General features: G+C 44.5%; 1 long non-coding RNA gene and 1 pseudogene across 2 annotated transcripts in view; one reads left to right on the top strand and one right to left on the bottom strand.

Moving 5' to 3' along the window:
• The first annotated feature begins 1,296 nt into the window (after nt 1-1,296).
• The window catches only part of LOC115899111, a 45,869-nt gene continuing 33,722 nt past the window's right edge, over nt 1,297-13,443 (top strand). The window contains exon 1 of the long non-coding RNA XR_004058761.1: nt 1,297-2,462. This is a non-coding gene — a long non-coding RNA (uncharacterized LOC115899111). The remainder of the gene's footprint in view (nt 2,463-13,443) is intronic.
• On the bottom strand, nt 8,475-9,198 carry LOC104661108 (annotated as a pseudogene). The gene has a single exon (XR_747803.2). The product of XR_747803.2 is annotated as a 60S ribosomal protein L14 pseudogene (transcript).

Here is a 13,443-nt window from a genome sequence, read left to right as displayed (position 1 = left end):
ATTTGATGTAGTGAAGAGGTGAACTTAATTCTACCCTGGGTAACTTTTTTTTTGAGACAGAGTCTCACTCTGTCACCCAGGCTGGAGTGCGGTGGCGCGATCTCGGCTCACTGCAACCTCCACTTCCCCAGTTCAAGTGATTCTCCTGCCGCAGCCTCCAGTGACAGGATAAGACTTTGTCTCAAAAAAAAAACCCAAAAAACCGCAACAAAAAAACCTTTCAGAATACTTCCTGAAGGATTTGCCAGAGCCTGTTTTACAGGTAACTTTTTCTGGAGGTGGAGGGGACATGGTCTTTCTTGCTCTGGAGTAGCTTGGATTACAGGTATGTGCCACCACACCTGGCTAATTTTTGTATTTTGGGTTAAGATGGGTTTTGCCATGTTGGCCAGGCTGGTCTCAAACTCCTAGGGTGAAGTGATCGGCCCACCTCGGCCTTCCAAAGTGCTGGGATTACAGGTGTGAGCCATAGCACCCAGCTGAATATACATTTTTCTAAGGAAGATAAACAACTGAGCAAGGGGACCTGAAAAGATGCTGGACATCATTAAGTAAATGCTAAACAAAAAGGCAATGAAATACCACTTCAAACCCACTAGGATGGGTAGAATGAAAAAGTCGGATAACACATGTCAAGGATATGGAGAATTTGGAACCCTCATACACTGCTGGTGAGAATGGAAAACAGAGCAGCCACTTTGTTTTTTTGTTTGTAGTTTTTAATGTTTTCTTTTTTAAGAGATGGGGTTTTGCTCTGTAGCCCAGGCTGTCATGGCTCACTGCACTCTCAAACTTCTGGATTCAAGCAATCCTCCCATCTCAGCCTCCCGAGTAGCTGAGAACACAGGTGTGTACCACCATGCCCAATTAATTTTTTTTTTTTTTTCAGAGATGGGGTTTTGCTCTTTTGTCAGGGCTGATCATGAACTTCTGGGCTCAAGCTATCCTCCTGCCTTGGCCTCCCAAAATGCTGGGATTACAGGCATGAGCCATCGTGCCCTGCCAGGAGTTTCTTTTTTGAGGTAATGAAAATGTTTTAGGCCAGGTGCAGTGGCTCATGCCTGTAATCCCAGCACTTTGGGAGACTGAGGCAGGCAACTCACTTGAGGTCAGGAGTTCGAGACCAGCCTGGTCAACATGGTGAAACCCCGTCTCCACTAAAAATAGAAAAATCAACCGGGCATGGTGGTGTGCACCTGTAATCCCAGCTACTCTGGAGGCTGAGGCAGGAGAATCGCTTGAACCCGGGAAGCGGAGGAAGCGGAGGTTGTAGTGACCCAAGATCGCACCATTGCATTCTGCACTCCAGCCTGGGCGACAAAGTAGACTCCATTTCAAAAAAAAAAGTAAAAAATGTTCTATAATTGACTGTGGTGATGACTATCTGTTTGCATCTTTGAATATACTTTACTGAATTGTATGCTTAAAAGGGGTGCATTGTGTAGTGTTTCATTTTTATATAGCTTTTCAAATAAATATGACTTCAGATTTTTTATCTAATCTGTTAAACACACTAAGTTTCCAGATATACCCTAATTTACATCACTTTTTATTGTTCATTTTTGTATCAGTGAAAATAGGAATTCAGTTACCTTAGGTATATCATAGTCGTTTACATTTCAAAGTTCTCTGGGAACACAATCTGTAACCTATCTAAAATAAATTTTCCTTTAGTGTGAAATGTACACTTCAGAGTTTAATTGAAATATCTCACAGCTGTGGTTAGTCTGATAAGCGTCCTTGCATCCATGCTAGGGATGTGGGGTTCAAAGAGATTGTAAATGTGTGGGGATTGGGGAAGAGATGGGTGGAGGTCTCAATGTCGTTAGCCGTCAATATCAGAATGGAGCTAGACTCTTATTACACACGGTGAGGTCATTTTTAAGTGTCTGTGTTTGTGAACGGGGCTCACAGTTCCACCAGTGCCCTCTAGCCTCAGGCCAAGTCCCTGGCCCCTGGAGGAGTCAGACCCTGCTGTTCCAATCTGGACTTGCCTGGGTGACCCTCTTGCTGTAGACTTGTGCCTTAAAGGGTCAGTACATCTGGCAACTGAGGCTGGAATTCGCTGCTCAAACTTGTGTCCCCGCGTTCAGAAACAGCTGCGACAGGATGCCGGAGTCCATCCAGAGGCTGGGAACAAGTTCAGCTTCTACGCAACTGCCCCTGCCTGGGACTGGTTTCCGCCTGGACAGAAGCAGGGTTTCCCCAGCGACACGACCTTTCGCAGCTCTGTCACTCCAGGTGAAGAGGGCGGGGCTTCGTGAACTGCCCAATCAGAAGTGCCACATGGAAGGTGGGTGGGGCAACGCGTCACAAAACAGGTGGACGTCGTACGCCGTTACGCAGCGAGGTTGCTGGGCGCCTCGACCGTCACGTGTAGGTAATAGCTCCTGCTATGAGCGCCGTGGCCAACGCTGTATACGATGAGGGAGGACGGCCAGACACCTGGAAGCCGGAAAATGGTGAGTGTGCGGGGCCGGTGTCCTGAGACCTGAGGAGGGACAGGTTGGAACCGGCCGGAACCAGCTGTGGCGGCACCCTGGGCTCCCGTCGGCGACTTTGGAGTCTGGGACCCGGGTCTCTCGGCCGCAGAGTGGGACTGGGCCGGCATCCGGTACCCCGGGTGTCCTGTCCCGTTCCTGCGCTACGCCTTAGGCCCCGGCGCCCTCTCTGGGCAACTCCACCCCCGCAGCCCCGTGTCTCCCCAGATTGCGCGGGAGCCCCGGAAGGGTCATGGGGAGGTTTCCGACTAGTGTGTGGCATTCGTGCGTGGGACGAGCAGTGGTCCGGGTCGTCCTCCGTCCCTCCTTTCTCTGTAAAGGTCACCCATCTTCCCCTGAGGTTTCCAAATGTACGGAAAGCAGTATGTCAAATCCATAATCCTGGCTCCAGACTACCTCTTCCTGGGGCTGGCAGTAAAATTCCTAAGTTTGCGGATCCCTTCCCGCATTCCCAAAGTCTGACGTCCCCTCTCCAATTCACAGCGTCATTATCAATTATTTGGCCTCTGGTGCATTTCACACGGACGCCGTGTTTCTCATTTTTCCAGAGAACCAAGGATGACTCGTTTTAAAAGATTTATTTTTTGTTTGCGGATATTTTACATGCGAGGAAGGCAAAGAATACTTTGTTGTTTAAATCCTTATGACTCTCCTTCCAGTATCTCTCCTGAGCACAGACACCCTACAGGAACTCTTAGGTTGAGGCTCCTCTTTGGAAACTTCCCTGGGTGACATGTCTTTTTAGCAGTTTCAGGTCGGCACTGCCCGTCCTTGCCTTTGTATTGTTGAAAAGATTTGACCACTTATTTGGGTGTCATTTTCTTCCTGTATCTGAAATGTATATAATCAACAGCTATTAAAAGTATTATAATTTTTTATTTCTAATTTTTGTGGGTACATAGTAGGTGTACGTATTTATGGAGTACATAAGATGTTTTGATGCAGGTATGCAACGTGAAATAAGCACATCATGAAGAAAGGGATATCCCCTCAAGCATCTGAGTTGCAAACAATCCAGTTACACTCTATAAGTTATTTTAAAATGTAGAGTTCTTTTTTTTTTTTCACCCATTAACTATCCTCTCCTTTCTCTCAGGCTCCCACTACCTTTCCTAGCTTCTAATAACCACCTTACTCTCTAAGTCTATGAGTTCAGTTGTTTGATTTTTATAATAGATCCCACACATAAGTGAGAAGATGTGGTGTTTATCTTTCTGTGCGTGGCTGATTTCACGTAACATAATGATCTCCAATTCCATCCATGTTGCAAATGACTGGATTTCATTCTTTTTTATGGCTGAATAGTACTCCATTGTGTATATGTACCACTTTTTTTTTTTTTTTTTTTGGCAGAGTCTCACTCTGTTGCCCAGGCTGGAGTGCACTGTGTGATCTTGGCTCACTGCAACCTCCGCCTACAGGCGATTCTTGTGCCTCAGCCTCCCGAGTCACTGGGATTACAGGCATGTGCCTCCATACGGGGCTAATTTTTGTATTTTTAGTAGAGATGGGGTTGTGTCATATTGGCCAGGCTGGTCTCGAACCCCTGATCTCAGGTGATCACCTGCCTCGGCCTCCCAAAGTTGTACCACATTTTAAAAATCCATTTATCTGTTGAGGGACACTTCCATTGCTTCCAAATCTTAGCTATTGAAACAGTGCTAGTACAGATATTGGAGTGCAGCTATCTCTTTGCTACACTGATTTCCTTTCTTTTGGGTATATTCCCAGCAGTGGGATTGCTGCATGGCATATGGTAGCTCAATTTTTAGTTTTTTGAGGAACCTCCAAACCGTTCTCCATAGTGGTTGTACTAGTTTACATTCCTATCAACAGGATACAAAGGTTCCCTTTTCTCCATGTCCTCTCCAGCTTTTGTTATTGCCTGTCTTTTTGACATAAGCCGTTTTAACTGGGGTGAGATTGTATCTCATTGTAGTTTTAATTTGCATTTCTCTGATGATCACTTTTTCGTATGAGCACCTTTTCATATGCCTGTTCACCATTCGTATGTCTTGTTTTGAGAACTGTCTATTCAAATTTTTGGGCATTTTTTGATTGGATTATTAGATTTTTTTCCTGTAGAGTTTGAGCTCCTTATATATTTTGGTTATATTAATCCCTTGACAGATGGGTAGTTTGCAAATATTTTCTCCCCTTCTGTGGGTTGTGTCCACTTTGTTGATTGTTATCCTTTGCTGTGTGGAAGCTTTTTAACTTGATGTGATCCCATTTACCATTTTTGCTTTGCTTGCCTGTGCTTGTGGGGTATTGCTCAAGAAATTTTTGCCCGGACCAGTGTCCTGGAGATTTTCCACAATATTTTCTTGTGGTAGTTTCCTGGTTTGAGGTCTTCGATTTAAGTCTTTAATCCATTTTGATTTGATTTTTGTATTTGGCAAGAGATAAAGATCTATTTTCATTCTTTTGCATATGGATATCCAGTTCCCAGTACCATGTATTGAAGAAACTGTCTTTTCCCCAGTGTGTATTCTTTGCTCCTTTGTCGAAAATGAGTTCACTCTAGGTGTGTGGATTTGTTTCTGGGTTCTGCATTCTGTTCCATTGCTCTATGTGTATGTCTTTATGCCAGTACCATGCTGTTTTGGTTACTATAGCTCTGTAGTATAATTTGAAGTCAGGTAATGTGATTCTTCCAGTTTTGATCTTTTTGCTTAGGACAGCTTTGGCTATTCTGTGTCTTTTGGGGTTCCGTATCAATTTTAGGATTTTTTTTTTCTATTTCTGTAAAGAATATCCTTGGTATTTTGGTAGGGATTGCATTGAATCTCTAGATTGATTTGGGTAAATGGACATTTTAACAATATTGATTCTTGCAATCCATAAACATGGAATGTTTTTCCATTTTTTTGGTGTCCTCTGCAATATCTTTCATCAGTGTTTTATAGTTTTCATTATAAAGATCTCTCACTTCTTTGGTTAATTCCTAGGTATTTAATTTTATGTGTGGCTATTATAAATGGGATTACTTTTTAAATGTATTTTTCACATTGTTCACTGTTGGCATATAGAACTGCTACTGATTTTTATATGTTGATTTTGTATCCTGCAACTTTACTGAACTCGTTTATTCTTACAGTTTTCCTGTAGAGTCTTTAGATTTTCCCAAATATGACATCATGTCATCAAAAGAAAAAAAATTTTAAAGCAAGAAAGAGGTGAATTTCATAAAAAATAAAACACTTCAGTATTACATTGAAATCGGAAAACACTTTTTTCTTTTTTTCTTCCCCTTAGGTTGCGTAGTAAGTTTCTGAGGTCTGTTCTTTTTTTTGTGGTGATTTCAAATGGAATTTCAGAGCATAGCCGTGACACCTAGAAGTATCCAAATATGATTATGAGAACATTTATTGCCATAGAAATAATAACTGACATATCTTTTTTTTTTTTTTTTTTTTTTGAGACGGAGTCTCGCTCTGTCAGGCTGGAGTGCAGTGGCACAATCTCGGCTCACTGCAACCTCTGCCTCCCGGGTTCAAGTGATTCTCCTGCCTCAGCCTCCCTATTAGCTGGGACTACAGGTGCCACCCCCATGCCCTGCTAATTTTTGTATTTTTAGTAGAGACGGGGTTTCACCATGTTGGCCAGGATGGTCTCGATCTCTTGACCTTGTGATCCGCCTGCCTCGGCCTCCCAAAGTGCTGGGATTACAGGCATGAGCCACCGCGCCCAGCCCAATAACTGACATTTCATTTTCTGAAAACAATAGACACTTGTGGATTTCGGGGACTAGGGCTGGTTTGCTAAGGTGCCTTACAATTTTCTTAACACTTTACACATAAATACTTGATTTGAGAGATTTTGCAGAATTCTTCAAACATTGGGTTTGTCTCATTTAAAGTATCTGTTTAGGCTGGCTGTGGTGGCTCATGGTGATGCGATGTGATGGCTCATGGTGGCCCAGAACTTTAAGTGGCTCATGAGGTGGGAGGATTGCTCGAGTCCAAGAGTTCAAAATCAGCTTGGGCAACATGGCAAAATCCTGTCTTTACAACAAAATAAAAATAAAATCTCAGTGGTGGTCCAAAGTAACATTACTGCCCAAGCTAAGGCCATCTTTGAGCCTGCCAAGAGCGGTAATTAAAGGCTGTGTTGGTTCTTCTTGGGGAGCATCCCTGTTCATACCACTAAACTCTTTATACCGAGAGAAGCTACAGAGCACTGGAAAGCTGGGGATCCATATGCACATGTTTTGGGTGGAGGGGTTGCTTTCTGAGGTTGTAACTGCAGTTTTCTTGGGCGTGTTTTTTAGACATGAGGTTTGTTTTGCATTCACAATGTTGACGCATTCAGAGTTATACTCTTCTTAACATATTGAGAAAGTGTGTGAAATTCAGGAGTGCTGTCTCCAGGACACAGGGCTAATGAATTTCGGAGGTTATTTTGGGGTCAGAATCTTAAAGTATCCAGCTGAGGGTTTCTTCTGCCCGAGAATTGAAGCCTGGGAGAGGAAGTGTTTTCACACTGCCAGGGGCCAGTTAGGGTGTGCGGAGCTCCCGGAGTTCATTCCTGTCGCTACTCAAGTGTCTCTTCCCTTCATCACCAGGGTTAGGCTCTAGAAGTTACATGTCAAAGGGAAAGCCTGGACCTCAAGCATGTTAAGGTGTTTAACCTCTCGAATATGGGTTTTCCTTGTGAATTGTGGGGAAGCAGCCTGCTTATCTGAGCTAATTAGAATACTTTATGTTTCCTTTGGATTATTTTATCTGTTGAATATTATGGCCCTTCAACTCTGGTTTCCTTTATCATTTTATAATTTTATTGCCTGTGTCAGTGTGTAAGATTTTAATTTCTTTCACTTTGAAAATGAAGGTTGTTAGATATGGTGGGAGTAAGGCAAGAACATTCTGGAACTAAAAATGTTTCTTGAGGCCAGAGAACCTCAAGATACGAGATGGGTATATTTAAGTTCTCAGGTACTTTTTTCATTTTTAGATCAGTTTTTATATGTGAATGTCCATAGAGAACTTTGAAATTTGAAAGGGTATACAGTTGCTAAGACAAATGAATTCCTGATTCCATTGGTAAGAGGAAAACACAATTGAATCCCTGTTTTAATTGATGTGAGGAAAACTACTGAAGTTTATATAATCTTTGAAACTGCTGCTATATTTAAGGGATTAGCCCCAATTCCATAATGCATTTATTTATTGAGATAGAGTCTCCCTCTGTCGCCCAGGCTGGAGTGCAGTGGCACAACCTTGGTTCACTGCAACCTCCCAGGTTCAAGTGACTCTCCTGCCTCAGCCTCCCCAGTAGCTGGGATTACAGCCGTGTGCCACCACACCCAGCAAATTTTTGTATTTTTAGTAAAGACAGGGTTTCACCATGTTGGCCAGGCTGGTCTCAAACTCCTAACCTCAAATGATCTTCCCATCTTGGCCTCCCCAAGTGCTGGGATTATAGACGTGAGCCACCACACCTGGTCTGGAATCCCTATTTAATGTTTGCTAACAACATAGGACTCACCCTTCCCTTTTTTTCTTGTGACCCACACCTGGACAAGCTGATGAGTCCAAGGGCTGCCTTCTCTGTCATAGGCAACAGATTTAAACCACGCAACCACCTGCCCTTATAGTGCCCAACTCTACCCCAACCACACGGTAAACAACCAGGCCAGGCTCCTTTCTTTGCTCTCTCAGGCCATTTCAGTTATGCTTGATGGGTCTGCCCTGCTCTCCCCCAGATCTCAACAATGTGAGCAATAAGCCTTTTAATACCCCTCTATGCCAGACCATCAGTTTCGTCAGAACTACGTCTCTGAAGGTGACCACAAGGATTGGTGCCGTGAGCATGTTGTCCAGACACTGATTGCCACTTGTTGGTCCTTCATCTCTTTATTTATTTATTTTAAGGAACTGATTATTTAATGTTTATTATAATCCTATTATCAATCTGCCTCCTAACTCTAGCCTCAACAGGCTTTAAATCCAAAGGCTTAAATACATTTGCCAACATGTCAAAAAGAATCTTTATTACTTTTTTTGATTGCCACTTATGCTTTCTTGCCAGATGCCTTTGGAGCAGGTGCTTTCTGGGCTGGAGCTTTTTGACCCTTCTGAGCTTTTGGAGCAGGCGCAGCCTTCTGGCCTGTGGCTTTCTGGGCAGGAACCTTCTTACTCGCGGTGGTCATCTTTTTTGCTGGAACTTCAGCAGCAGCTGCAGCAGCAGCAGCAGTACCCTTAGTACCAGGTGCTTTTTTGGGAGAAGCTTTCAGGAGAGCTGCCTTTTGAAGCTTCTTAACTTCATTCTTGATTATTGCGTTCCTCATTTTCTTTGCCTTCATAACTTTAAAACGATCAAAATCTGTCATCTTGGCTTTCCTTTCTCTGGCTTCAATCTTCTTGGCCCATCGTGTGGCTGCCCATTTTGTATTGATGTCTGCCTTCTGCCAGGCTTGTCGGACATACTTCTGGCGGGCACTGTGTGGAAACTTGAGGATGAAATCAGTGAGCTGCATGCACTTGAAAGGCATGGCCTGTCTCCTCACTTGAGTGCAAGGTCCATCGACCAAAGCCCTGTTCTGATCAGTAATATCTACAATCGCGACCAATTTTCCGGCATGAGGTCCAAAGGAGACGTAGGCCACCCGGCCAACCTCCACAAAGCGCCTGAACACCATGTTGGCAGCGTTAAGCGAGAAGGAAGGAGGCCCGCCCAACCGTGCGCATGTGTAGAAGCCATCTCTTTATTTTTATTATTATTTTTTGAGGCGGAGTCTCGCTCTGTTGCCCAGCTTGGAGTGCAGTGGCACGATCTCGGCTCACTGCAACCTCTGCCCTCCCGGTTCAAGCAGTTCTCCAGATTCAGCTTCCTGAGTAGCTGGGACTACAGGCGTGTGCCACCACGCCCAGCTAATTTTTTTTTTTTTTTTTTTTTTTTTTGAGGCGGAGTCTCGCTCTGTCGCCCGGGCTGGAGTGCAGTGGCCGGATCTCAGCTCACTGCAAGCTCCGCCTCCCGGGTTTACGCCATTCTCCTGCCTCAGCCTCCCGAGTAACTGGGACTACAGGCGCCTGCCACCTCGCCCGGCTAGTTTTTTTGTATTTTTTTTAGTAGAGACGGGATTTCACCGTGTTAGCCAGGATGGTCTCGATCTCCTGACCTCGTGATCCGCCCGTCTCGGCCTCCCAAAGTGCTGGGATTACAGGCTTGAGCCACCGTGCCCGGCCACCAGCTAATTTTTTGTATTTTTAGTAGAGATGGGGTTTCACTATGTTAGCCAGGATGGTCTCAATTTTCTGACCTCGTGATCTGCCTCGGCCTGCCAAAGTGCTGGGATTACAGGTGTAAGCCACTGCACCCAGCCTTTATTTTTTTAATTAATTATTATTATTATTTTTTGAGACAGAGTCTTGCTCTGTCACCCAGGCTGGAGTGTGGTGGCGTGATCTCAGCTCACTGCAACCTCTGCCTCCCAGGTTCAAGCAGTTTTCCTGCCTCAGCCTCCCAAGTAGCTGGGATTACAGGTGTGCATCACCGTGCCTGAGTTATTTTTGTAGATCTTCTCTTGCTCTGATTTGCTAACCCACTGACCTGCCTGATGGCCAACATGTCTGGTGAGCTGCTGCTGGCTAGAGAGCTGGTGCTTCAAGTGTGCTGCTCTGTGTTATATGTTGAGCCCTACCAAGTATGGATTCTATATTCTGCTGACTGAATCCGCCTTTTTAAAAATAATTCTTTGGCATTTAAGAGTAGGAATATGCTATTGGAACCCTCCTTCAGTTGATGCTGGATCTATCTGTGTGTTTAGAGTGAAGCTGTGCCTGATGCTGGGTTGGCCCGGTGTGCAGGGCGGTCTATATACACCCTGTACAAGAGGTGCTCCTGAAAACAGTCGTCATTTAAAGAGGAGAGAGAAAGGGAGGAAAGGCAGCCATCAGGTGGCGCACCAAGTCCACACCCCGAAAGGCACAGGGCTCACCAGGACCTTAAGGACCTCTGCTGTTGCTGCTTTCTGCTTCAGGTGCCTTTATCACAACAAATATCCTGACCCTGGGGCATAGACAGGACAATATCCATGATTCCCCAGTGGCATAACGAAGGGGTTAGTTTAAACCTGACATAGGCTAGAGATTCTTAAACCCTATGAAGGAACCATTGCCATGGAGGAGACCCCTAATTCTGATGACACTGAACTGAGCTTCTCTGGAGGAAAAAAAATTGTAACTGTCCCATTAGAGAAAATACCCTTTTTCTTGAAGTATATGCACTGACGAAAAAGAAACATGGAAGGGAGGGAGGTGTCCCTTGACCTCTTAAACTCTTAGCCTGGGGAACCTAGTGTGACCCCATGTCTCTCTCTCTCGTTGTTTTTTGTTTTCTTTTTAACAATGCTAGTAATAAGAGGGTTTAAACCTCTATGGCTTACTGATTTACTCTATTAAAGTAACTGTTTTATCATACATATTGTTTATGTTTGTGGTGGGATACTAAATATTAGGATGGGCATTGATTTATCTTTTATTTATTATTTTTATGTATTTATTTATTTATTTATTTTGAAATGGAGTCTCGCTCTGTCGCCCAGACTGAAGTGCAGTGGCACGATCTCGGCTCACTGCAAGCTCTGCCCCCCAGGTTCAGGCCATTCTCCTGCCTCAGCCTCCTGAGTAGCTGGGACTACAGGTGCCTGCAACCATGCCTGGCTAATTTTTTTTTGTATTTTTAGTAGAGACGGGGTTTCACTGTGTTAGCCAGGATGGTCTCAGTCTCCTGACCTTGTGATCCACCCACCTCGGCCTCCCAAAGTGCTGGGATTACAGGTGTGAGCTGCAGCACCCGGCCTATTTATTTATTTATTTTTGAGACGGAATTTCTCTCTTTGCCCAGGCTGGAGTGCAGTGGTGCCATCTCGGCTCACTGCAACCTCTGCCTCCTGGGTTCAAGTGATTCTCCTGCCTCACCCTCCCAAGTAGCTGAGATTATAGGTATATGCCGTCACGCCCAGCTAATTTTTTTGTATTATTAGTACAGACAAGGTTTCACCATATTGGCCAAGCTAGTCTCGAACTCCTGACCTCAGGTGATTCACCCGTAAGTGCTGGGATTATGGGTGTGAGCCAATGCACCTGGCCAATTTTTTTTTTTTTTTTTTTTTTTTTTTTTTTTTTTTTTTTTTGAGACAGAGGCTTGCTCTATCAAGCTAGAGTGCAGTGGCACCATCTCAGCTCACTGTAGCCTCCACATCCAGGGTTCAAGTGATTCGCCTGCCTCAGCCTCCCGAACAGCTAGGATTACAGGCTCAGGCCACCATCCTTGGCTAATTTTTATAATTTAGTAGAGATGGGGTTTCACCATGTTGGCCAGGCTGGTCTGGAACTCCTGACCTCAAGTGATCTGCTCAGCTTGGCCTCCCAGAGTGCTGAGATTACAGGCGTGAGCCACTGCCCAGCTTGGGCACTGAGGTATGTCATATGCATAGGGCTCATATATGACGTAAACAGCTTTTTCACAGAAGGTGCGTAAGTTGATCGTACCAAAATCGTGAGTGTGATACCTGAATTCATAAGAATAAAATTGTTAATAGAAGTATTTTAATAACAAAATTGTGTATGTTTCTTTTTGTTGTTTTTTGTTTTTGTTTTTGTTTGGAGATGGAGGCTCGATCTGTTGCCCAGGCTGGAGTACAGTGGTGAAATCTCAGCTCACTGCAACCTCCAAGCCTCCTGGGTTCAAGCAATTCTCCTGCCTTAGCCTCTCGGGTAGCTGGGACTACAGGTGCATGCCACTACCCCCGGCCAATTTTTATATTTTTAGTAGCGATGAGGTTTCTCCATTTTGACCAGGCTGGTCTTGAACTTCTGGCCTCAAGTGATCTGCCCACCTCGGCCTCCCAAAGTGCTGGGATTACAGGCGTGAGCCACCACACCTGGCCGAAACTTAGAGTTAAGTTTTGAAGCTAGAAGAGTGAGGCTTCCAGCTTTGTTGTTCTTTTTCTTTCTTTCTTTCTTTCTTTCTTTCTTTTTTTTTTTTTTTTTTGGAGATGGAGTTTTGCTCTTGTTGCACAGGCTGGAGTACAGTGGTGTGATCTCGGGTCACTGTACCTTCCACTTCCCAGGTTCAGTAGATTCTCCTGCCTCAGCCTCCTGAGTAGCTGGGATTACAGGCATGTGCCACCACACCCAGCTAATTTTTTGTGTTTTTAGTAGAGACGGGGTTTCATCATGTTGGCCAGGCTGGTCTCAAACTCCTGACCTCAGGTGATCCACCCACCTCGGCCTCCCAAAGTCCAGGGATTACAGGTGTGAGCCACCATGCCCAGCCTGTTGTTCTTTTTCAAGATTGTTTTGGCTATTTGGGGTCCTTTGAGATTCCCTGTTAATTTTAGGATGAGTGTTTCTGTTTCTAGAAAAAATGTCATGGCATTTTGATAATGATTACTTTGAATTTGTAGAGCATTTGCAGGTAATATATTGACACCTAACAAAATTAAGTATTTTAAACTATGAACACAATGTCTTTCCATTTATTTATAGCTTTAATTTCTTTCAGTGATGTTTTATAGCTTTCAGTATACAAGTCTTTTGCTTTTTTGGTTAATTTTTTGGCATGGCGTCTTACTGTGTTGTCCAGGTTGGTCTCAAACTCCTGGGCTCAAGCTGTTCTCCCATCTCAGGATCTTCAGTAGCTGGGACTACAATGTCTGTGTCACCATAGCTAGCTGTTTTTTTGTTTTTGTTTTATTGAGACAGGGTCGCATTCTGTCACCAGGTGGTAGTGCAGTGTTGCAATCATGGCTCACTGCAGTCTTGATCTCCTGGGCTTAAGTGGTCCTCCCATCTCAGCCTCCCAGAGCTGGAAGTACAGGCGCAGGCCAGCACGTCCAGCCAATTTTTTGATTTTTTTGTAGTATGAGGTCTCACTTTGTTGCTTAGGCTTGTTTTGAACTTCTGGGCTCAAGCGATCCTCCTGCCTCGGCCTT

This window comes from Rhinopithecus roxellana, chromosome 8 (genome assembly GCF_007565055.1).
Source record: "Rhinopithecus roxellana isolate Shanxi Qingling chromosome 8, ASM756505v1, whole genome shotgun sequence".
NCBI lineage: Eukaryota > Metazoa > Chordata > Mammalia > Primates > Cercopithecidae > Rhinopithecus > Rhinopithecus roxellana.
The sequence above is the reverse complement of the archived record's forward strand: the minus strand, read 5'-3'. Positions and strand labels throughout refer to the sequence as shown.